The 25,990-nt window shown below is 37.5% G+C and overlaps 1 long non-coding RNA gene across 1 annotated transcript; it reads left to right on the top strand.

The window, feature by feature from the left end:
• The first annotated feature begins 1,207 nt into the window (after nt 1-1,207).
• On the top strand, nt 1,208-25,580 carry LOC125965446 (uncharacterized). The gene is made up of 4 exons (XR_007479322.1): nt 1,208-1,312; nt 8,941-8,996; nt 21,508-21,603; nt 25,454-25,580. It is a non-coding gene; the product is annotated as an uncharacterized LOC125965446 (long non-coding RNA).
• The last annotated feature ends 410 nt before the right edge of the window (nt 25,581-25,990 follow it).

The following is a 25,990-nucleotide window of genomic DNA, read 5'->3' as shown; positions in this document are numbered from 1 at the left end:
AATTCCACTTCTAGAGCTAGAATAAGGTGGTAGAAGATTATTGTCTATCCTCTATTTTTTTTTTTTTTCCAGAGGCAGGGCACATTGTGTAGAAGGGGAAGATATGTTTAATTTGGGTGTTTTGAATTTGAACCAGTAAGCAAATTTCCAAGAGGAAGTCTTTTGAAAATAGTTTGACATAAGAAACTAGAATCAAGGTAGGAGATCTGAACTGGAGAAGTAGCTTTGGAATCTAATTTCAACAGTTTTATGGTTGAAATCTGAAATACACTTAAGCTCAGTGAGGAAGTAAATCAACGGAGAGAAAGAATGTTGGAGAATCAAATAAGCCAAGTAAATAGGCATGTACTGTATATACTAAAATGCCATAAAATATTGGTTTTGATTTTTATAATCATCATTATATCTATTAAAATGAGGAAGAAGAAACAGCAGTGGATTAGTTATATGATTGGAGGAGGACAATAAAAGTTAAAAATGCCAAGAGAGGAGAATGTTTCCAGTAAACTCTCTAGTAACAAATGTGCTCCAGAAAGATCAATGATCCTGTCTGACAGAAAGTCATGGGATTTGGCAAACAGGAGAGGTCACTGGCAATGATGGTAGGGGTAAGAGACAGGTTGTGGGAAATTATGATGAAAATGAAGGTCAAGAATTGGGGGTATTTGTTTAGATTGTTGGCATAAAAAGGAAAGGATGCTATTGATTGGTAAGTAGAAAGGGCATTAAAATGAAGTAGAAAAGGATTGTTAACCAGGGGAAATAAAATACTTCAAGGTGGAAGGAAAGGGATTAGATGGGATACAGCTTGTAGTGAGAAAGAGATTGAACTGCTGGAGGCAGATGAGGGTGGAAGTAAACTTATAAAGAAGACAGGAAGGAGTGTGAGAGTTTTCTCAGGGATTATTTTTGCTGAACTCAGCCAGAGATGGTGCGGAGCCCTCCACATCACACGAGAACTTGCCCTCTTTCAGCTTTCACTATCAATCCATTTTATAGATTGTCTTCTTCCAAACATCAGATGAAACTTCCCACCTTGTTTTGGCATTCTATTTACATTCTGTTTCCCTACACACCTCACAATATGGTTTACTACCACATAGAACTGTGTCATATGCATGTGAATAAGCTGAAGCAACTGTGAACCTCATGTCCAGTAATGCAAGTGTTGCAGGAATGGAATGATCACTCTAATTTGATGCTTAAATAGGTATAGGACAATTCTTTTCATAGCTGTCTATAAAGTCTTTATGCTGAATTACATCAGAAATACAAGTAGATAAAAAGAAAAACAATGTTTATTCTTTCTAAGGTAAGGGTGTTAAAAACAAGGTTATTTTTCTAAATCGTATTATCATGTGAAGTATGTTTTGTTTTTGTTTTTTGGCTCAGGTTTGATAGACTTCACAAAATCAGCTTCAAATTCAATTATTGTCATCTCTCTCCACCCCCACATCCCCTGCCAGTTTCAAAAGATGTGACAAGAACTTAGATGTTGGTTTAAAAACACAGAATATGTGATTAAAGCATCTATAGAGATTAAGAGCAGAGTCTATTTTAATAACCCTTTTAGATTTTTGTGCATACAATGTGGACAGGGGGATTTATAGTTGGTGCAAGTACCTTTCCAATTATAATTAGAATTGAACAAAACACTGATCAATAGGTCTTTTTCTCCTTGGGGCTATGAGAAGTCTGCAACAGGAATTATATTTTGGGACAGGGGTATAGGAAGTTATTTGGAAAAAAAGAATTAATCATAGCTGTTATGATGATTTGATCTGGCTGATAGATGGTCTCTTAAATAAGCTTCTTACTTAATCCACCTGAATCCAGCCTTCTTTTGTGCAGTCCCCACAGGGGTGTTTTATGTATTTTCTTGTGTTTGTTATTTCATGACTTTGTGGTATTTATATCAGTGCCAATGACCAGAGAGAAGAATTTGTTCACTCTATTCTTTCTCACACTCTGGATTGATTGATACAAATTGAGGCAGCATGTAGGAAAGGTTTCATTAATTTCAGGCAGGTCATGGGAATGAAGAAACATATAGAGTGTTAATTGAAAATATAAGGTGTGTGCTGTCTCCTTCTTAATTTCCCAGGCTAAAAGCTTGCTGGGTTTTTCTCTTTTGTCACATAATGCATGGTAGTGTATTTTTTAAATTAGTTTTGGGTTGCTGAGTAGTTGAAACACTGTATTGAAACTTGTCTTAAGCCAAATTATTATAAAGCATTTGATTGTATGAATGTTTCATTTCTCTGCCACATCTTTTATTTAGATTAGTTACGTTGATAAGATTAATTCAGTTTCACCTGGATGTTAGATAATTCTGGGATAAAATAGCTTACAGAATGTCATAGTTGGTTTCACAAATCTCTTGTACAATTTCATGAGGAAAGATGTCTGTGATTCTCCATTTTATAGAACTATGTCCTATATTCCTCTAATATATGATTGGAAAAGATAACACTTCTTGACCAACCAGCTGTCATATGTACAGAACTCAGACCCAATAAACCATTCTGAAAAGATGAGAGGGTGTAAGGCAACATTCAAGATATCCATGTAAAAGCCTACAAATATGGGTTTAAAATTTTTGGCTTGTTTTATTTTGTCTCTGATGGCCTCTTTATGGGTAGATTACGTATTTTTCAGAAAGCAGAAATTTGGGTAACCTTTATGATGATTTAAAACTGTAAAATGTACAGTAACCATTAAATTTACTCATTTTTCATCTTCTGAAAGTAAATAATTGAAACTGCTACATATTTAATACAATTTGAATTGAATTAAAGCCCTAAAAAACTCAGGAGCTAGGATTCCTGAAACACCTCCTGTCTGCATTCTAGTTTGTAGAACTCCAGCCACTTCAACCAAATAGAAATGACTAGTTCTTAGAAGCCTGATAGACTCTTGTAATTCCATAGAATTGTTTGTTCCATCAGGGCAGCAGACTTCCAGAAATAATGTTCTTCCATCATCTCTTCTGTCAATACAAGTAGACAGAGAAGTATTCCCTGTCTTTGTTCTTTCCCTCATCGCTCTCTTCCTCTCTGAATCTTTCCAGCTCTTCATCAGTACTAGTGGAAATAGTTCTAGTTTCTCACTTTCCTTTTAGCTTCTGCTTTAGACTTAAATCACTCCTAGAACTTTCTGTAGGGAAAAAGGAGCCACAAAGATGGCCTGTTTCCTACTTTTTTTTTTTTAAATGGACACATATTTATTTATTTGTTTATTTATATGCCATGTTGTGTGGTATGCAGGATCTTAGTTTCCTGACCAGGGATGAAACCCGTGCCTCCTGCATTGAGAGGATGGAGTTTTAACAACTGGACTGCCAGGGAAGTCCCCGCCTGTTTCCTACTTATGTGATCTGCCTCTTCAAGGACTGCTTATGTGACCATCACCTTATTTTTAAAATAAAAATTGCTTAATTGTTTGTTTTAATTATTAAAATAATACATGTTTATGACATAAACACCCCACATGTAAGAAAATTTAAATTTGTAAAATAAAATAAAGCAAAATATTTGAAATTGAAGTTACTATTTGTTTAAAATAGATTGCTATAATATGTTGTATGTAAACCCCATGGTAACCACACAAAATACCTATAGAAGATACACAAAAGAAAATGAGAAAAGAATCAAAGGATGTCATTACAAAATAATTAATGAAACACAAAGGGAGACAGCAAGAGAGGAAAGAGGGACACAAAATCTACAAGACAGGGAAAAAACTTAACAAAATGGCAGTAGTAAGTCCTTCCCTACCAGTAATTACTTTAAATGTAAATGAATTAAACTCCCCAGTCAAAAGACATAGAGAGGCTGAATGAACAGAAAACATGATTCAATTATATGCTGTCTACCAGAGACTTTAGATTTAAGGACACACATAGGCTGACAGGAAAGCATAGAAAAAGACACTCCATGCAAATGGTAGCCAAAAGAGAGCAAAGGCAGCCATACTTATAACAGACATAATAGACTTTAAGTCAAAAAATTTCAGGAGAGACAAAGAAGGACATTATATACATTGATCCTTGAACAGTGTGGGAGTTAATCTGCATATAAATCATAGTTCGTCCTCTGTATCCATAGTTCATCCACATCTGTGAATTCAACCAACAATTACTGTGAAGCACAATAGTATTTACTATTAAAAAATATCTGCATATAAGTGGACCTGCACAGTTCAAACCTGCATTGTTCAATGGTCAACTGTAATTATAAAGGGTCAATTCAACAGGAAGATATAACTATCATCAATATATATGCATCCAATATCAGAGAACACAAATATATGAAGCAACCATTGATAGAAGTGAAAGCAGAAAAACACAGCAACACAATAATAATATATTAAGATAATAAATAGAGCATCCAGACAGAAAATCAATGAAGAGCTGACTTGAACTATACTTTAGATCAAATTGACATAACAGACATATACAGAACATTCCACTCAACAGAAACAAACTACACAGTTTTCTCAAGTGCACATGGAACATTCTCCAGTATAGAACACATGTTAGATAACAAAACAAGTGTTAGCAAATTTAAGAACATTGAAATCATACCAAGAATCTTTCCTGATCATAATGAAATGATGATCAGGAAACTAGAAATCAATAGCAGAAGGAAAACTTGAAAATCCAAAAATAGGTGGAAATTAAACAACATACTACTCTACAACAAATGAGTCAAAGAAGAAATCAAAAGAGAAATTAGAAAATATCTTGAGACAAAGGAAATGAAAACACAATATACCAAAACTTATGGGATACAGCAAACGTGGTACCAAGAGGCAAGTTTATAGTGTAAATGCCTATATATATATATAAAAAGAAAGAACTTAAACACCCTAACATTATACCTCAGTGAACCTGAAAAAGAACTAAGCCCAAGGTTAGCAGAAGGAAAAAAACCAATAAAGGTGAAAGCAGAAATAAGTGAAGTAGAGAATAGAAAAACAACAGAAAAAAATCAATGAGTTGGTCTTTTGAAAAGATTAACAAAATTGACAAACTCAGCTAGGCTAAGAAAAAAAAGAGAGAGAACTCAAATAAATAAAATAAAGAATGAAGCTAGAAAGAAAAGCTAGAAAGATGAAATATTTCAATTGATGCCATAGAAATAAAAAAGGATTGTGAGAGATTACTATGAACAACTGTATGACAACAAATTGGATAATCTAGAAGAAATAGATAAATTCATAGAAATACACAACCTACCAAGACTACATCATGAAGAAACAGAAAATCTGAACAGACCTATCACTAGTAAGGAGACTGAGCCAGTAATCAAAAACCTCCCAACAAAGAAAAGCTCAGGATCAGATGGATTTACTGGAGAATTCTCTCAACATTTAAAGAATTAATACCAATCCTTCTCAAACTCTTTCAAATGCCAAAGAGGAGGAAATACTTCTAAACTCCTTTTAGGAAGCCAGAATTACTCTGATACCAAAGCCATACAGAGACACAACAAGAAGGAAAACTATAGACCAATATCCCTGGTGAAAATAGATGTTAAAATCCTCAGCAAAATACTAGCAAACTGAATTCAACAGCACACTAAATAATTATACATCATGAACAAATGGGATTTATCCCTGGAATGCAAGTGTTTCAACATTTAAAAAAATCAATCAATGTGATACACCACATTAACAGAATGAAGGATAAAAAAATCACATGGTAATCTCAAAAGATTCAGAAAAAGCATTAAAAAAAATTAAACACCCTTTTATGATAAAAACATTCAGCAAACTAGGAATAGAAGGAATGTTGAAGTATCTCAACATAACAAAGACCATAAATGAAAAGCCTCCAGCTAACATAACATCACACTCAATGGTAAAAAAACTGAAAGCTTTTCCTCTAAGATCAGGAATAAGACAAGGATGCCTACTCTTGCCACTTCTGTTCAACATAGTACTGGAAGGCCTACAAAGAGCAAGTAGGTAAGAAAAAGAAATCCAAATCATCCAAATCAAACTAAGCAAAATTGTCTCTGTTTGTCAATGACATGATCTTATATGCAGAAAATTCTAAGGATTCCACCAAAAAGCTGTTAGAACTAATTAACTGAGGTCAGCACAACTGATACAAAAATCAACATAAAAATATCAGCACATTTTCAACACTAAAAATGAAAAATTCAAAAAAGAAATTTAGAAAACAATTCCATTTGTAATAGTATCCAAAATAATAAAATACTTAGGAGTAAACATAATCAAGGAGGTAAAAGACTTGTACATTGAAAACTATAAAACATTGCTGAAAAAAATTAAAGACACAAATAAATAGAAAGATATCCTGTGTTCATGAATTGGAAGACCTTAATATTGTTTTTTTAATCTTTTTTGCCGTACGCGGGCCTCTCACTGCTGCGGCCTCTCCCGTTGCAGAGCACAGGCTCCAGACACGCAGGCTCAGCGGCCATGGCTCATGGGCCCAGCCGCTCTGCGGCATGTGGGATCTTCCCGGACCGGGGCACGAACCCGCATCCCCCGCATGGGCAGGTGGACTCTCAACCACTGTGCCACCAGGGAAGCCCAAGACCTTAATATTGTGACAATGTTCATAACACCTAAAGCTATCTATAAATTCAGTACAATACCTATCCAAATCCCACTGGTATTTTTTTTTGTAGAAATAAAAAAAGGAATCCTAAAATTCATATATAACCACAAAGAACCCTAAATAGCCAAAATAATCTTTCTTGAGAAAGAACAAAGGTGGGAGCCTCACACTTGTTGACTTCAAAACATGTGCAAAGCTATAATAATCAAAACAGTATGGTACTGGCATAAAGACATATAGACTAATGGAACAGAAAAGGGAGCCCAGAAATAAACCCATGTATATATGGTCACATGATCCTTGACAAGTCTGCCAAGACCACACACAATGGAGAAAGCTTATGCTCTTCAGTAAACGGTAGTGGGGAAACTGCATATGTACATGCAAAGGAATAAAAATGGATATTCATCTTATACTATACACAAAAATCTACTCAAGATGAATTAAATGCTTAAACATAAAACCTGAAACTACAAAACTTCTAGAAGAAAACATGATGTTAGACTTGACAATGATTTCTAGATATGATACAAAAAGCATAGGCAACAAAAGCAAAAATAAACAAGTAGGACTACATCAAACTAAAAAGCTTTTGCACAGCAACAGAAACTATCAACAAGACAAAAAAGCAGTCTACTAAATAGGAGAAGATATTTGCAAATGATATATCCCATAAGGAGATAATATTCAAAATATAAAAAGAATTTATTCAACTCAACATAAAAAACACAAACAACCTCATTAAAAAATGGGCAGAGGACCTAAATAGACATTTTTTTCCAAAGAAGACATACAGATGGCCAACAGGTACATGAAAAGATGCTCACCACCACTAATCACCACGGAAATGTAAATCAAAGCCACAATGTGATATCACTTCACACTTGTTAGAATGGGTATGTTCAAAAAGACAAGGGAGAAGTTGACAAGGATGTGGAGAAAAGAGAACATTTGTGCACTGTTGGTGGGAATGTAAATTGGTGAAATCACTACAAAAAGAGAATGATGTTCCTTAAAAAATTAAAAATAGAACTGTCATATGATCCAGTAATTCTATTTCTGGGTATTCATCCAAAAGAATTGAAAACAGGACTTCAGAGATATTTGTGCTCCCGTGTTCACTGCGGCATTATTCACAATAACCAAGAGGCAGAAACAAACTAAATGTCATTGATGTATAAAAAAAGAAAAGGTAATATAAACATACAATTATATTATTTGGCCTTCAGTAAAGAAGGAAATCCTCTCATATACTACAATACAGATGAATCTTGAGGCCTTTATGCTAAGTGAAATAAGCCAGTTACAAAGGGACAAATATTGCATGATTCCACTTATATGAGGCGTTTAATGTAGTCAAACTCATAGAATAGGTAGTAGAATGGTAATGGCTAGGGCCTGGAGGAAGGGAAAATGGGGAGTTGCTAGGCAATGAGTATAGAGCCTTAGTCATGCAAGACAAAAAGTTCTAGATACCTGAGGTACAACAATGCACATACAGTGAACAATGCTGTACCATACACTTAAAAATTGTTAATTGGGTATATTCTGTGTTATGTGTTTTAACCACAATTTTAAAAATTCTATATTTGAATCTTGAGTTTTTTCATAGTTTAGTATGTATTCAGTGTTCTGTGCAAATGTTCTATGAATGTTTGAAAAAAGTATATTTTATTATTTTTAATTAATAAATCTTATTACTTAATAAATTCTATTAATTATTTGACCCATCTATGTTATAATGCTGGCAACTATATCTTCTACAGATTGACAGTGGCTTGCGAAGTTCTTCTACAATTATATTTCTCTCAATTTCCCCTTAAATTTTCAAACAACTTTTCTTCATATTTACATATCTATATATATGTTCAATTTAATGCTGTGTTTTGGTTTTGCCTCTCTTTTGTTTCATATTTATACTGCTTCTCTCTCCCTCCTCCCCCTCCTTCTCCCCTCCTCCCTCCCATCTTTTCTTCCTTCCTTCTTTCATCCTTCTTTCATGTTTTTGACATTTTCTCAGTACCTCTTTAATCATTATTTCTTTTTAATCTTATTTTTGCTGTTAATAACATATAACTTATTTTCATTTACATCAAATCTAATATTTTCCTTTTTCAACTTGCTTTGTGCTTTCTAGCTTCTATTTTTTGTCTTTGATGTATTTTATTTTTATTTTCTTTAATAATGTGGCAAGTACATATATTGTTTTAAGTTCTACCTCCAATTGCTTATAGTTTATCAAACACATGTGTAATCTTCATTTCTCCATTTATTAAAATCAAGAACCAAGAGACTACATCCCATTATGCACTGAGGAATTTATCCATCATTCTACTTCTCTTCCTCAGAGTGATCTTTGAAGACTGTAGAATGTAGAAGCATTGCTTGTGTGGGCATAATACAGGTCCGTATGAATATTGTAAATGTATCTGCAGAAGTTGCACCCGTTGGTTTTAATACAATTTTCCCATTCTGGATCTCTTGATTTTGATTATCTCTTAGTAAGCTTGAACATCTTTAATTTTTTTCTAGAGAGATTTGTAAGTGGCATAATTTGAGAATGTCATTCTGTTCTTTGTCTTTAGGTTTTAATATTGTAGGAAAAGTTGGAGGCTAGCCTGATTTTTGTTCTGAGTCAGAAGCTTTGGTGTTTGTAGGATTTTTTGTTGTTATCTTACAATTAGTTTTAATAGCCTGTCTACAGCCAAGTTTAGGTCTTTTTTATTAACCATAGTGAGCTCTTCCAATTCACACACTGCATGTTTTCTTTTGAGCTCAGGAAAAATTTCACTGAACATGTATTTGATTGTTGTATTTGATGATGATGATGGTATTGATAACAGTTATTCATTGACTACTTGAAATGCCTATATTAAATAATTTACATGCTATCTAATTTAATCATAACAATGCCTACTCTTATCCTCATCTTAAAAATAAGCAAACTGAAATTCAGAGATGATTAACTTTCCAACGCCCTCACAACTAGTAAATAGAAGGGAGTTTGAACCCCAAAGGCCTCACTCTGAATCAAAAGAAGTCACTGGTATGAAATGTACAGCATGGCAATATAGTCAATAGTAATGTAATATTTTTGTATGGTTACAGATGGTAACTAGACTTAACCTGGTGATCATTTTGAAATGTACAGAAATATTGAATCACTATGTTGTACACCAGGAACTAACAGTGTTGTAGGCCAATTATACTTCATAGAAAAAGAGATCAGATTTGTGGTTACCAGAGGCAGGAGGTGGGGAGGGGTGTGAACTAGATGAAGGTGGTCAATGGGCACAAACTCCCAGTTATAAGATAAATAAATTCTAAGGATGTAATGTACAATACAGTGAATATAATTAACACTGCTGTATGTTGTACATGAAAATCCTGAGTTCTCATCACAATGAAAAACCTTTTTTTCTTTTTCTTTTATATCTATATGAGATGATGGATGTTCACTAAATTTATTGTGTTAGTAATATCATGATGTAAGTCAAATCATTATGCTATACACCTTAAACTTATACAGTGCTGTACATCAATTATATCTCAATAAAACTGGGGGGGAAATCAAATGCCCTCAGCTACTAATTGACACTGCCTCCTCAAGGGGTCTAAGTTTCAGATTCTTTTCTTTAGGTCATCTACATCTATTAGCTTTTATCTCAACACTTTATCTTACATCTTTATCATATTCAGTCATTTTGAGTTCTAGGAGAGCATTTTGAGTTGGATCCTCTCTTCAAAGATTTGATTTTATGCAATGTTAACTTTGTTTTTGATTGCCTAATTTAAAAAATTCTGAATTACATTTTAGGACTCATTAAAATCCTTTTAAAACTTCATCTAGTATCATTTTTGTCTTTTTCATTGTTTTTGGCACCAGTGCCATGAGGGCATCAAAGAGATGTTATTCTAAAATGGTCTTATGTTTCCTGTAGCAATTTTTCTGAGTTTTCAACATGTTCCTCCTTTTCTTAGGTGTTGCTTTTTTTGTCTACTCTTCCTTGGTTGGGGAGAAAATTCTTTGGGTCTCATGTTTTTTTGTATGCATGGGGAGTATGTTTCTAGCAACTCTCCCTTTCTACTAGTTGATCAGAAATTCCTCCTCTCAGATTTAGGTCCTAAGGGCAGAGTGATATGTATAGTCTCTACAATCAGTTTCTAGCAACTTTGTCATCTGGAGTGGGTCTGCTGGGCTGAGATGGATATATTTTCTCTGGTCAGGCTCTCTGCCTATGCTTGCGAGACAGAGGAATCTACAGCAATTCTTAACACAAGTTTAGAATAGGGAAGACTGCTTTCTGCCAGCATGCACTTCTGCCATCAGACTTCATGTCTCCTCACAGCAAGCATTGTTCTCAGGCACCCATGCATCCTAAGATGCTGTACACTATTGAGTGTTCCCATCTATTTCTGACCATGACTTTTGCAGTCTCTGTGTAGAAAGCCACGAATGCATGGGAAGCAAGGAGAGATGCATTGTTGGGTCAGTTGGTTATGGGAAGACCACATGCATCCCATAGCAAAGAGCAAATATTGGAGCTGAATCAAGGTTTTTTTTCCTTCTCCATAGTGTTTTTGGTATTCTCTGTTATTCTTGGTTGACCCACAGAATATATGAAATCTGAATGTTTATTAATGCGTAAATCTCAGTGATAGATTCAATGGAAAATCTCCCCAGACTTTAACATATGTTCTCTTAGAAGTTTTGTTCTGTACTTCTGTTGCTAGTTTTTTACTTTTCCCCCCCATGGGATATGTTAATTGCAATTTGCAAGGCTGCTCTTTTCATCTGGATTCCTCAGAAAGTAGAGCATGGGGCTTATACTTCATTCAGAATGTGGCTCTAGGGAGCAGGGTCTGAAGCAAGAAAGGAGGGAGAGCCATTCCAAGGGTGTGGTATGGTGTTGATTTCCACTATGGGCGACTGGCTGATCAATCCTGTCAGATAGCTGAGAAACAACATAAAATGTTTAATCTATGATGGAAAAACTCCTACCTGAGAGGAAGTAGAAGAGACTGATGAAATGGACCAGGTAGAACTAGTGGACTTTGATCCAAATCAGGAAAGATGGAGCCATTACAATGGAGAAGCATATGAGGATGACAAATATCCTCAGGGTGGTGTTCAGTATCAGACCTCTTAATGGGGCCAGTGAATAACACTCACTGCTGGCATTTTATTTGCAGTAGTGATTGAGTGAAGGACTATAATCATAATATGCTCACTGCTTGCTATTGTTTGTTTTAATAATCAACTATAGTAGTGTTTTAAAAGTTAAATGAAGGGCTTCCCTGGTGGCACAGTGGTTGAGAGTCCGCCTGCCAATGCAGGGGACACGGGTTCGTGCCCCGGTCTGGGAAGATCCCACATGCCACGGAGCGGCTAGGCCCATGAGCCATGGCTGCTGAGCCTACGCGTCTGGAGCCTGTGCTCCGCAACGGGAGAGGCCACAACAGTGAGAGGTCCGTGTACCGCAAAATAATAATAATAATAAAAAATAAAAGCTAAAAAACCAAACAAACAAAAATCTTGTGTTAGCAGCTGGTGCTAGGGACAGTGTCTATTAGTCCCCATCTCTTATTAAAGTTTCTACCCATGGGGGATTAACTCATGAGGTGCACATATGTGGATACTGAACAGGTTCCTGGAATCAACCTACAAAACCCTGGGCAGGAGGCCAAGACATGCAACATAGACTGGAAGCCAGGTGCTATTGAAATGTTCCTCCTTGAAACCACATGGGCCATGCAGATCCAATCACTTGAGCAGTGGCTAGAGAAATATACAACAGAGTGTGGAGAGGTTGGCAGGAGGGGCCTATTGGGGACATACCAGGCTCTCAGTAAAGGCTGAAGAAGCATCAGATGCACTAATCTGGGATAGAGCAGAGTTGTGTAGGGGAGCAGAATTTGCCACTCCAAAATGTCTCTTTGGCATACAGATTGTTTTTTTAAAAAAATTTATTTTATTTAATTTATTTATTTTTGGCTGCATTGGGTCTTTGTTGCTGTGCGCGGACTTTAGTTGTGGCGAGCGGGGACTACCATTCCTTGCGGTGCACAGGCTTCTCATTGCAGTGGCTTCTCTTGTTGCGGCGCACAGGCTCTAGGAGCACGGGCTTCAGTAGTTGTGGCACGTGGGCTCAGTAGTTGTGGCTCACGGGCTCTAGAGTGCAGGCTCAGTAGTTGTGGTGCACTTAGTTGTGGGACTTAGTTGCTCTGTGGCACGTGGGATCTTCCCAGACCAAGGCTCAAATCCGTGTCCCCTGCATTGGCAGGCGGATTCTTAACCACTGCGCCACCAGGGAAGCCCATACAGATTGTTTTGAGCTGAAAATAATGAAGGCCTAGAAGACTTAGGAAGAACCTTTAACTTTCCCCCTAGCTGCCTAAAGAACATATCAATAGATAGGGGACCTGTTCCAGGAAGGGAGCCCTTATCATAGATAACTGTAGTATGAGCTAGGTGCAATTGACAGGGAGGAACCTAGCAGTCTGTTAAAATTCTACTCTATGTCCCATTGTCTCTGCATGACCCAGCAAACATTTATTCACCAAACATTTACTCTTCCATCTCCATGTCAATTGCCTTCCTCCCCTGTGAAATCCCAAACAATTAACCCCAACCTCCTCTTGTTTGTAGCTAAAGAAGGTATGTAAGGTGAGGGTTTGGGCCATTTTGGGGAGTTACTCAGTTCTCTTGGGTCTCTGCTATGTGTACATGTTACTAAAATTTTATGTGATTTTTCTCCTGTTAATCTGTCTCAGGTTAATTTAATTCTTAGACCAGCCAGAAAAAAACCTAGAAGGGTAGAGGAAAATTTCCTCCTCCCTGACAGTTGTTTTAAATTAGATTTAGTGTTACCCTAGATACTAACAAAATGGAAAGAGCTAGTATTGCTCAGAAGTTTACAGATGTTCTAAGATTTTTCTTGCCCTGATATTGTGAGAATTAGAGAATCAACACCACATTTACTAAACTCCCCCAGTGTGAGTCCATTTCCCTACAACCTCTCCTGTAACTCTGAAAGACCCTCATCTTACTTTCTATGTGAAATACCTCTGGTCTTCGTGAAATCCCTTAGATGGATAGTGGTGACACAGAGACTCTATGCAAGGGAATTTAAGAGTAACTCAAGCACAAGGCTGGTGGGTAAGAAGTGAGGACACTGGGCTCTTGGGAAAGAGGAGAAGGAAGGTTGGAAGTCCCTGGAGAGCCATTTCAGATGTTTTCACCACCCTGCTGCTAGGCTTTTCACAACAGTAAATTAATCCCAGAGATAACAGAACTGTTTCAAATCTAGTGACAAAATGGGTTTGTGACAATGAACTACTGAAATACTGGTATACTGTTTGCTGCTTAACTATCAACATTCAGCTACTTCTCACTGGCAGTGATACGTGATAGTGTCATATGGCCCAGACATAATTTTAGAGCTGTCACAATTGTGCTAAGTAGACCAAAACATTGGTAAGATCTTACACTATTGAAAACCTACACTCATATATGTGTTATCAGTGATTATTTTTTTTAAACTTACATTTTGAATTCATTTTATTTTTGGGGGGAGATTTGAATTTTATTTACTTTTCTATACATCAGGTTCTTATTAGTTACCTATTTTATACTTATTAGTGTATATATGTCAATCCCAATCTCCCAATTCATCCCACCACCACCCCCGCCCCACTTTCCCCCCCTGGTGTCCATACGTTTGTTCTCTACCTCTGTGTTTCTATTTCTGTCTTGCAAATTGGTTCATCTGTACCATTTTTCTAGACTCCACATATATGCATTAATATATGATATTGTTTTTCTGTTTCTGACTTAACTTCACTCTGTATGACAGTCTCTAGGTCCATCCATGTCTCTACAAATGACCCAATTTCATTCCTTTTTATGGCTGAGTAATATTCCATTGTATATATGTGCCACATCTTCTTTCCCCATTCATCTGTTGATGGACATTTAGGTTGCTTTCATGACCTGGCTATTGTAAACAGTGCTGCAATGAATATTGGGGTGCATGTGTCTTTTCAAATTATGGTTTATCTGGGTATATGCCCAGTAGTGGGACTTCTGGGTCATATGGTAGTTCTATTTTTAGTGTTTTAAGGAACCTCCATACTGTTCTCCATAGTAGCTGTATCAATCTACATTCCCACCAACAGTGCAAGAGGGTTCCCTTTTCTCCACACCCACTCCCCTCTCCAGCATTTGTGTTTGTAGATTCTCTGATATCTCACTGTAGGTTAGATTTACATTTCTCTGATAATTAGTGATGTTGAGCAGCTTTTCATGTGCTTCCTGGTCATCTGTATGTCTTCTTTGGAGAAATGGCTATGTAGGTCTTCTGTCCAGTTTGTGATTGGGTTGTTGGTTTTTTTTAATATTGAGCTGCATGAGCTGTTTATAGATTTTGGAGATTAATCCTTTGTCCAGTGATTCATTTGTAAATATTTTCTCCCATTTTAAGGGTTGTCTTTTCATCTTGTTTAAAGTTTCCTTTGCTGTGCAAAAGCTTTTAAATTTCATTAGGTCCCATTTGTTTATTTTTGTTTCTATTTCTATTACTCTGGGAGGTGGGTCAAAAAAGATCTTGCTGTGACTTATGTCAAAGAGTGTTCTTTCTATGTTTTCCTCTGAGAGTTTTATAGTGTCCGTTCTTACATTTAGGTCTTTAATCCATTCTGAGTTTATTTTTGCATATGGTGTTAGAGAGTGTTCTAATTTCATTCTCTAATGAAATGAGCACCATTTACTGAAGAGACTATCTTTTCTCCATTGTACATACTTGCCTCCTTTGTGATAGATTAGTTGACCACAGGTGAGTGGGTTTATCTCTGGGCTTTCTATCCTGTTCCATTGATCTATATTTCTGTTTTTGTGCCAGTACCATATTGTCTTGATTACTGTAGCTTTGTATTATAGTCTAAAGTCAGGGAGTCTGATTTCTCCAGCTCCGTTTTTTTCACTCAAGACTGCTTTGACTATTCAGGGTCTTTTGTGTCTCCATAGAAATTTTAAGATTTTTTGTTCTAGTCTGTAAAAAATGCCAGTGGTAATTTGATAGGGATTGCATTAAATCTATAGATTGCTTTGGGTAGTATAGTCATTTTCACAATACTGATTCTTCCAATCCAAGAACATGGTATATCTCCCATCTGTTTGTGTCATCTTTGATTTCTTTCATCAGCATCTTATAGTTTTCTGCATACAGGTCTTTTACCTCCTTAGGTAGGTTTATTCCTAGGTGTTTTATTTTTTTGTTGCAATGGTGAATGGGATTGTTTCCTTAATTTCTCTTTCTGATCTTTTGTTGTTAGTGTATAGGAATGCAAGAGATTTCTGTGCATTAATTTTGTATCCTGCAACTTTACCAAATTCATTGATTAGGTCTAGTTTTCTGGTGGCATCTTTAGGATTATCCATGTATAGTATCATGTCACCTGCAAACAGTGACAGTTTTACTCCTTCTTTTTCAATTTGTATTCCTTTTCTTTCTTTCTTTCTCTGACTGACGTGGCTAGGACTTCCAAAACTATCTTGAATAATAGTGGCGAGAGTGAACAGCCTTGTTATTTTGTTGAGGATTTTTGCATCTATATTCATCAGTGATATTGGTCTGTAATTTTCTTTTTTTGTAGTATCTTTGTCTGGTTTTGGTATCAGGGTGATGGTGGACTCATAAAATGAATTTGGGAGTGTTCCTTCCTCTGCAAGTTTTTTGGAAGAGTTTGAAAAGGATGGGTGTTAGCTCTTTTCTAAATGTTTAATAGAATTCACCTGTGAAGTCTTCTAGTCCTGGAGTTTTGTTTGTCGGAAGATTTTTAATCACAGTTTCAATTTCGGTGCTTGTGATTGGTCTGTTCATATTTTCTATTTCTTCCTGGTTCAGTCTTGGAAGGTTATACCTTTCTTGGAATTTGTCCTTTGCTTCCAGGTTGTCCTTTTTTTTTTTTTTTTGCGGTACGCAGGCCTCTCACTGCCGTGACCTCTCCCATTGCGGAGCACAGGCTCCGGACGTGCAGGCTAAGCGGCCATGGCTCACGGGCCCAGCCGCTCCGTGGCATGGGGGATCCTCCTGGACTGGGGCACGAACCCGTGTCCCCTGCATTGGCAGGAGAACTCTCAACCACTGTGCCACCAGGGAAGCACCCAGGTTGTCCATTTTATTGGCATAGAGTTGCTTGTAGTAGTCTCTTATGATACTTTGTATTTATGCAATGTCCATTTTAACTTCTCCTTTTTCATTTCTAATTTTATTGATTTGAGTCCTTTCCCTCTTTTTCTTAATGAGTCTGGCTAAATGTTTATTGACCTTGTTTATCCTCTCAAAGAACCAGCTTTTAGTTTTATTGATCTTTGCTATTGTTCTCTTTGTTTCTATTTCATTTATTTCTGCTCTATCTTTATGATTTCTTTCCTTCTACTAACTTTAGGTTTTGTTTGTTCTTCTTTCTCTAGTTGCTTTAGGTGTAAAGTTAGCTTGTTTATTTGAGATTTTTCTTGTTTCTTGAGGCAGGGTTGTATTGCTATAAACTTCCCTCTTAGAACTGCTTTTGTTGCATCCCATAGATTTTGGATCATCGTATTTTCATTGTCATTTGTCTCTAGGTACTTTTTTATTTCCTGTTTGATTTCTTCAGTGATCTCTTGGTTATTTAGCAGCGTAGTTTTTAGCCTCCATGTCTTTGTGTTTTTACATTTTTTTCCTTGTAATTTATTTCTAATCTCATAGCGTTGTGGTAGGAAAAGATGCTTGATATGGTTTCAATTTTCTTAAATTTACTGAGGATTGATTTGTGACCCAAGATGTGATCTATCCTGGAGAATGTTCCCTGTACACTTGACAAGAAAGTGTAAATTGCTGTTTTCAGATGGAATGTCCTATAAATATCATTTAAATCTATCTGGTCTATTGTGTCATTCAAAGCTTGTGTTTCCTTATTAAATTTCTGTCTGGATAATCTGTCCATTGCTGTAAGTGAGGTGTTAAAGTCCCCCACTATTATTGTGTTACTGTTGATTTCCTCTTTTATAGCTGTTAGCATTTGCCTTATGTATTGAGGTGCTCCTATGTTGGGTGCATATATATTTCTAATTGTTACATCTTCTTCTTGGATTGATCCCTTGATCATTAGGTAGTATCCTTCCTTGTCTCTCATCACATTCTTTATTTTAACATCTGTTTTATCTGATATGACTATTGCTATTCCAGCTTTCTTTTGTTTTCCATTTGTATGGGATACCTTCTTCCATCCCCTGACTTTCAGTCTGTATGTGTCCCTAGGTCTGAAATGGGTCTCTTGTAGACAGCAAATATATGGGTTTTGTTTTTGTATCCATTCAGCCAATCTGTGTGTTTTGGTTGGAGCATTTAATCCATTCACATTTTAGGTAATTATCAATATGTATGTTCCTATTACCATTTTCTTAATTGTTTTGGGTTTGTTTTTGTAAGTCCTTTTCTTCTCTTGTATTTCCCACTTAGAAAAGTTCCTTTAGCATTTGTTGTAGAGCTGGTTTGGTGGTGCTGAATTCTCTTAGCTTTTGCTTGTCTGTAAAGCTTTTGATTTCTCCATCGAATCTGAATGAGATCCTTGCCAGGTAAAGTAATCTTGGTTGTAGGTTCATCACTTTCATCACTTTAAGTATAATGTGCCACTCCCTTCTGGCTTGTAAAGTTTCTGCTGAGAAATCAGCTGTTAGCCTTATGGGAGTTCCCTTGTATGTTATTTGTCATTTTTCCCTTTTTGCTTTCAATAATTTTTCTTTGCCTTTAATTTTTGTCAGTTTTATTATTGTGTGTCTCAGTGTGTTTCTCCATGGGTTTATCCTGCCTGGGACTGTCTGCACTTCCTAGACTTGGGTGGCTATTTCCTTTCCCATGTTAAGGAAATTTTCGACTATAATCTCTTCAAATATTTTCTCGGGTCCTTTGCCTCTCTCTTCTCCCTCTGGGACCCCATGATGCGAATGTTGGTGCATTTAATGTTGTACCAGAGGTCTCTTAGTCTGTCTTCATTTCTTATCATTCTTTTTTCTTTATTCTGTTCCGTGGCAGTGAATTCCACCATTCTGTGTTCCAGGTCACTTATCTGTTCTTCTGTCTCAGGTATTCTGCTATTGATTCCTTCTAGTGTATTTTTCATTTCAATTATTGTTCATCTCTGTTTGTTTGTTCTTTAATTCTTCTAGGTCTTTGTTAAACTTTTCTTGCATCTTCTCGATCTTTGCCTCCATTCTTCTTCTGAGGTCCTGGATCATCTTCACTATCATTATTCTGAATTCTTTTTCTGGAAGTTGCCTATCTCCACTTCATTTAGTTGTTTTTCTGGGGTTTTATCTTGTTCCTTCATCTGGTCCATAGTCCTCTGCCTTTTCATTCTGTCTATCTCTCTGTGAATGAGGTTTTCGTCCCACAGGCTGAGGGACTGTAGTTCTTAATGCTTCTGCTGTCTGCATTCTGGTGGATGAGGCTATCTAAGAGCCTTGTGCAAGCTTCCTGATGGGAAGGACTGGTGGTGGGTAGAGCTGGGGGTTGCTCTGGTGAGCAGAGCTCAGTAAAACTTTAATCTGCTTGTCTGCTGATGGGTGGGTCTGAGTTCCCTCCCTGTTGGTTGTTTGGCCTGAGGTGACCCAGCAGTGGAGACTACAGGCTCCTCTGATGGGGCTAATGATAGACTCCAGGAGGGCTCATGCCAAGGAGTACTTCCCAGCACTTTTGCTGCCATTGTCCTTATCCCTGCCATGAGCCACAGCCACGCCCTCTCCTCTGCAGAAGACCCTCCAACACTAGCAGATAGGTCTGGTTCAGTCCCCTATGGGGTCACTGCTCCTTCCCCCGGGTGCTGATGCGCACACAACTTTGTGTGTGCTCTCCAAGAGTGGAGTCTCTGTTTCCCCCAGTCCTGTCAAAGTCCTGCAATCAAATCCCATCAGCTTTCAAAGTCTGATTCCCTGGGAATTCCCCCTCCCGTTGCTGGACCCCCAGGTTGGGAAGCCTGATATGGGGCTTGGAACCTTCACTCCAGTAGGTAGACTTCTGTGGTATAACTGTTCTCCAGTTTGTGAGTCACCCACCCAGCGGTTATGAGATTTAATTTTATTGTGATTGTTCCCCTCCTACCATCTCATTGCGGCTTCTCCTTTGTGTTTGGATGTGGGGTATCTTTTTTGGTGGGTTCCATTGTCTTCCTGTTGATGGTGGTTCAGCAGTTAGTTGTGATTCCAATGCTGTTGCAAGAGAGAGTGAGTGCACATCCTTCTACTCCACCATCTTGAATGCTGAATTCATTTTAGATTTATGGAAAAGTTGCAGAGATGGTACCCAGAGTACCTGTATATCCCTTACCTCTCTTCCCTAATGTTAACACCTTAAATAACCATCCTCCAATTGTCAAAGCCAGGAAATTGTCGTGGTTTAATACTATTAACTAAATGCCATACCTTATTTAATACTTCATACCTTATTTTAACTTCACCCATTTTTCCATTAATGTCCTTATTCTGTTCCAAAATCCCACATTGCATTTAGTTGTTGTGTCTCCTCCAGTTTGTGACATTTTTTCACCTTTCTTTGTCTTTCATGACTTTGACACTTTTGAAAAATACTGATCGTTTATTTTGTAGAATGTCTCTCAAGTTTGTTTTCATATGATGTTTTCTCATGTTTAGAATAAACTTATGCCTTTCTGACAAGAATACCTAAGTAATGATGTTGTGTCCTTTCGAGTGCATAGAGGTTATTTTTTAATATTCTCTATGTTTAGATACAACTTGTAAAGTTGAGTTACTGTTCATAGAAGTACTGAAACAGTGAGTAGATGTAGTATTCTTGGCTTTGGATGTGAAATTGAGGTAGATGACTTCTAAGATCCTTTTCTATTTATCAGAGTCTATGATTCCACATCATCCATTCAGCCAGTAAATATATTGAGAACCTTCCATGTGCCAGGCATTGGAACATAGACAAATACTTGTATTTAAACAAACAATATTTTAGGAATAGACATAGACATATACATATATAGCAAAATAAATCTATTAATAGAGGAATGTATAAATTTCTTGGGGAGCTCAGGAGAGTTAGGGGTTAAGAAAATTAAATTGGGGAATTATAATGTGTGCTTTTTCTACACCACCAAGCAATTCTCTCATACCAGCTGGGTATCCTACAATTCAATTCAATTCTGATACTAACTGGAGTTCATGCCAGATCCCACAGGTTAAGGGCTCATTCTTACAAAAATGACCTCCCCCACCTCCCCTTCAGATGCCAGTTGAAAGTCCAGGTTGTTGCCCCTGCTTCAGACCCACCAACTGGTTCCCATGACCCCCTCCTCAGTTTGATTAATTTGTTAGAGAGGCTTAGAGAACTCAGAGAAATATTTACTTATGTTTACCAGATAATAAAAGGATATAACTCAGAAACAACCAGGTGGAAGACCTGCATCAGGCAAGGTATGTAGGAATGGGGTGCCACTCTTCCTGAATGTTCACCAACCCAGAAGCTCTTTGAACACTGTCCTTTGGGGTTTTATGGAGGCTTCATTACATAGACATGATTGATTAAATCATTGGCCATTGGTGACAGAACTGAATCCCCAGCCCCTCCCCTCCCTGGAGGTCAGGGGTGGGACTGAAAGTTCCAACCCTCTAATCACAAGATTTGTTCCCCTGGCAACAAGCCCCCACTCCCTAGGTTACCTAGGGGCTTTCCAAAAGTCACTTCATTAACATAAAAGTCACCTTTTCAGTTCTCCTTCAGGAAATTCCAAAGTTTTAGAACTCTGAGCCAGGAATGGAAACAAGGACCAAATAATAGATTTCTTATTATAAATCACAATATCACAGGGATATTAGACAACTCTTCTCTCCCTAATTTCCATCTTTACCCATACAGGAAGGAATGTCCTCTAACATTGAACTTGAAGAAGTTGCGGGGAAGTAGATTCTTCCTTCTCCACCGCCTTAACTGAACTAACTAATTGGTGAAATGGTAAGACCTTGACATTCACTGGGTATCATATTTTTATGGGGCATTGATAAATGTGTTTTTGTTTATATATGATCCAGATGCTTGATTTCTATGACTGTTGTCTTTGGAAGCAACAGGCTTCCAAAGCCCCCCTCAATGGATGGGGTTCTGGGCAAGGGTGAGGGAGCTGACTCGTCTCTATCTTTTCACTGGTGACTGGTGTATATGCTTGAGTGTGTTTGCACAGTGTGTGGTTATATGAGATTCTGTTGAATTCCCCAATCCAGTTTTACCATTAATAACATGGCTACTTTGATCCCTATTTTGACTCATGTGTCTATTATCTATTGATTTGAATCCAAAGGAAGAAAGATCTGTAATTAGCACTCCTAAACTTGAATACCTTTGATTGTCAGGACAGGCTTTGCAGAGGCAGAGCTATTTGGACTAGGTTTTGAAGGTAAGACAGAGATGTCAAAGGTAGAAGACAGGTACATATTTTGGGCACAGGAGTTTTGGAGTGTTTGGAAAAGTGGCTAATCATAGCATCTCTCTTCTCTACCTTGGGTTTGGAACAAATTGTCAAATAAGACAATGGAGCAGCAGATGGAGAACTGAATATAATTTTTATTACTGATATATGCCAAGTTGGAGAATATAACTTAGGGTAGTTCTGCTGAATGTAAAACAATTTCAGTCTAAAATGGAACTGGAGGATAATATGAAATGGAGAATCTCACACATGCACTCTCAAAAGAACAGAACTTAAGAACTGAGAAACTGATTTCCTGTAACTGCCTGCTTTACAAAAGACTGAGACTTATCTCCTGACCAATGAACATCAGCCAATATTCCCTTCCCATCCCCAAGCCAATGAGCTTACTGCTTGGACTCTGGTTGGACCCCCTCCTCTTTTCACTCTGTGTGCATAAATACAGCCCACTTCAGACCATCAAGGGACTCACCTATAGCTTGCTACAGCATGTGTTTCCAAATTGCAAGTCCTCTGCTATTCCCAAATAAACTCAGTTTCTGGCAAATCAAGCTTGCCTCAGTTTACTCCTTTATTTAAGTTGACATGAGCAATCCCCAGAATTAGCCTGAATTGCCCTCATGGTCACAGGCAGTGATAAACTGGGGCAAGTATCCCAACATGGGTTGTATGCATGTGAACAGTATAGGGTATATGTGCGTATTGAGATGATGGGAAATAATAGAACATGAGACTAAAAAGAAAAATTGGAACAGACTTAGCTCTTTGGAAAAGGGATCATATATTAGATCACTCTCATTGCAGTATGAAGGATGCATTGGCAGGAGGGGAGACAGAAGGCAGGCAGCAATTTCAGCTCCCCATTTGTTGACCTAATTCAGGAGTGAAGTGACTAGTTTATGAACCAAGACAATGGAAGTGAGGTTAGAGGAAATAGGATAGATTCAAGACAAATCAGTACAGTGGAACAAACCCACTTGGTGAACAGTTAGATATGGAAACGAAGGAGAGGAAGAAGATTAGGAAGTCAACCGAATCTCTTGCTTGAGGATCTGAATTAGGGAACGTGGGCAGCAGCAGGTGCTTATGGAGAAAGGACCTTGACAATTTTTGAGCTCCTAGTGTGTGCTAGCATGTGCTGGGTGCTTTCCATGACTATTGGAGTTTAGGGGGTCAAGAAATAATATTCTTATTTCTCTCCCAAATTTGGAAACCACTGAAAAATAGGACACAGGAGTTAGTCACATGCAGATCAAAGTTTCTAGCCAAGTGGGCTTGTCCATATTTTTCGCCTGAATCAAACAGATTTATCCACTAGTGAAACTGGACAATTGTAGTCATTTATCACAGAGCTGGGAACAGATCAAGAACAAACCCTTTTAAAAGGCAGGCACTTCTGAAGGAGAAAGAACTTAGAAGGCACTGACCTGAGCAGCCTCAAGTCCTTCTGAATTCAACACAGTGTTTCTCCTCTTTTGGGGAGAAATGAGTAAAGGGTGGAGAGATGAAGGAAGTGGTCCTTGGTTTTCTTTTTCATTCTTGGAAGAGGCATTGGAATTATTCACATCTATGGAAATAAGAGGAGTAGAAAATAAATATTTGCTCTAGTATGGATAGTACTCATTTCAACACTTGCAACAATACTGTGAGATAGATATTTTTATCTCCATTTTATAGACCACAAAACGAGGCCGAGAGAGGTTAAATTATTTGTTAAGTTCACACAGCTATTGAATGGTGGAGGCAAGATTTATATCTAGGTTTGCTTGAATTGGAATACTGCATCTTTTGCCATTGTTATACTACATTGCTTTAGGAGCTGAGTTAGATGCTGACAAGGACATCCAGGTGGAGAGGTACAGTGGAAACACATATCTGGGGTTCAGAAGGAACCTTGGGCTGGAGTTATAAATTTAGGAGGCAGAGGAAAAAATATGGAAGTTGAGACTTCTGAGTAAGATAAAATTCCACCAAAAGTATTATTAGATAAGGAAGGCTATGTGAAGGAGAACATTATGGAAGAAGGAATGTTTGGAATAATCAACAGAATTATGGGTTGGTTGCAAGTTATATATATAAATTTTACTTAAATTTTTTCCTTAAAAGTTATGACATATTTTCAAAGATAGATCACTCCTGTCATAATTATGTTTATTAGTCTCCCAGCATAGGAGGCAATTCTGTTCTGTAACTGCCATGCCCTCTCTACTTTACAGCAGCATTGATCTTGGGTTTGGATTGACAAACTAGGAAGACACTGTTGGCTTCACCCAGCATTGTTTAGCTTTAGAAAAGGCTAAAGGATATAAGATCAGCAGAGAAAAGGTGCCTTGATTCCCAGGCACACTTTGGGGTCCCTCTCACTCTGCACCTGGAATGAAATGAAAGTGAGTAGATGTAGACAACCTCAGTTTAGGGAAACCTCTGGATCCTTTCAGCTTTCATGACTAGCTAGTTACTTAGACCATCTCAGAATTATAATTCTAACTTTTATTCTTTAGTGCAGCTGATTCTCACCAATAAAAGTTATCCATTATTTGATAAATAATCTTGACAATAAGGTACAGATTCTTGGTCTAGTATATATTCCTTGGCTGGATTCTTGTTTATCTTGGATCTGGTACAGGCATACTCCTAAAATTTCTTCCATTATTGTTACAGGAGGATTTGCAGGGTCATATTCCCAGGTATCTCTGAGAGTAGAGAAAAGGCCACAGAACCATTTCCTTCCAGAAATGAAGAGATAAAAATCAAGGGAAATCTATATACATTATACAAACTATGCAACCTACTTATTAAATAATTGTTAGTGCATTAGAATGATCAATTACAAGTGATCAAAATTAAAAACAAAACAAAATTGAAAACAAAACTTCAAGCTGATTTAACTAAAAAAGAAAAATAATTGATTAAAAATCAAGAAGTAGCTACAGCTTCTGATACAGGTAGATCTAGGGTCTTAGCATTGCAAATGATATATTAGTACTTTCTCTCTCTCTCCATTTCTCCACTCTACTTTCTGGTTTACTGGCTTCACAATTAGGCCCATCATGGTAATCTCTGTCAACTTAGTACTTGGTTTCTCCAATGTTCAAATCCAGTGGAAAAAAGATTTTATAAAATTCTCATTCTGCCTCATTGGCTCGGATTGGAGCATATTCCCATTCTTGAACCAATCACTGTGGTTCAAGGGAATTTGATGCTCTAGTTGGTCATGCTTGTAGCTGAAGGTGGAGGCCCACCTGAAGCACCAGGACTAAGAATTGGAAACAGGATGCTCCAGGGGAATTTGAGCTTATTGGAAAAATGGTGAGTAGATGCTGAATGACTAAAAAAAGCCATCTGTGTTTAGGATTCTTGCTCTCTTTCAACTTATAGGAACCCTGCTCAAAATAACTCAAGGATAAAAGAATCTTCATGAGTTCACTTCCATGAGAAGTCCAGAGGTGCAGCTGACCTCATTCAAGGCAGTGACCATCATTCAAGCTCAAATGATGTTGGCGTGACTCTTTCACTTGCATTCTATTTGGTGTTATTTTAGTATTTAGGCCTCTGCACAAGGTGGGCAAATTGGCAACTGGAAACCTCATGCTTGTTACGTAGCTGGAAACATTTGACTACTTCAGCATTTCCAGTAGATAATAGTCTTTCCCATTAGCTCCAGAACCCTTGGAGAAGACTTTCTGCCCTGCTTGGGTCAGATTTCTATCCCTTCATTAATGACTACGCCCCGATGCCAGGCTACTTTGGCAAGGTTTGGACTCACCATTGACCAGGTGAGGGCAGGACACTGGGATTAACAACCCCAAGGGGGACCAGGAAGCAATGGTTCCCAAAGGAAAGTGGATATATATCAGAAGCAGCAGACAAAACCATAGCCACAGCAGTCTACCCTGACTGGTTAGAGGCCTCTGA

The sequence above is a fragment of the Orcinus orca genome, chromosome 1, assembly GCF_937001465.1.
Source record: "Orcinus orca chromosome 1, mOrcOrc1.1, whole genome shotgun sequence".
NCBI classification, from domain to species: Eukaryota; Metazoa; Chordata; class Mammalia; order Artiodactyla; family Delphinidae; genus Orcinus; species Orcinus orca.
Note: the sequence above shows the minus strand (reverse complement) of the source record. Positions and strands in the feature narration are given on the sequence as shown.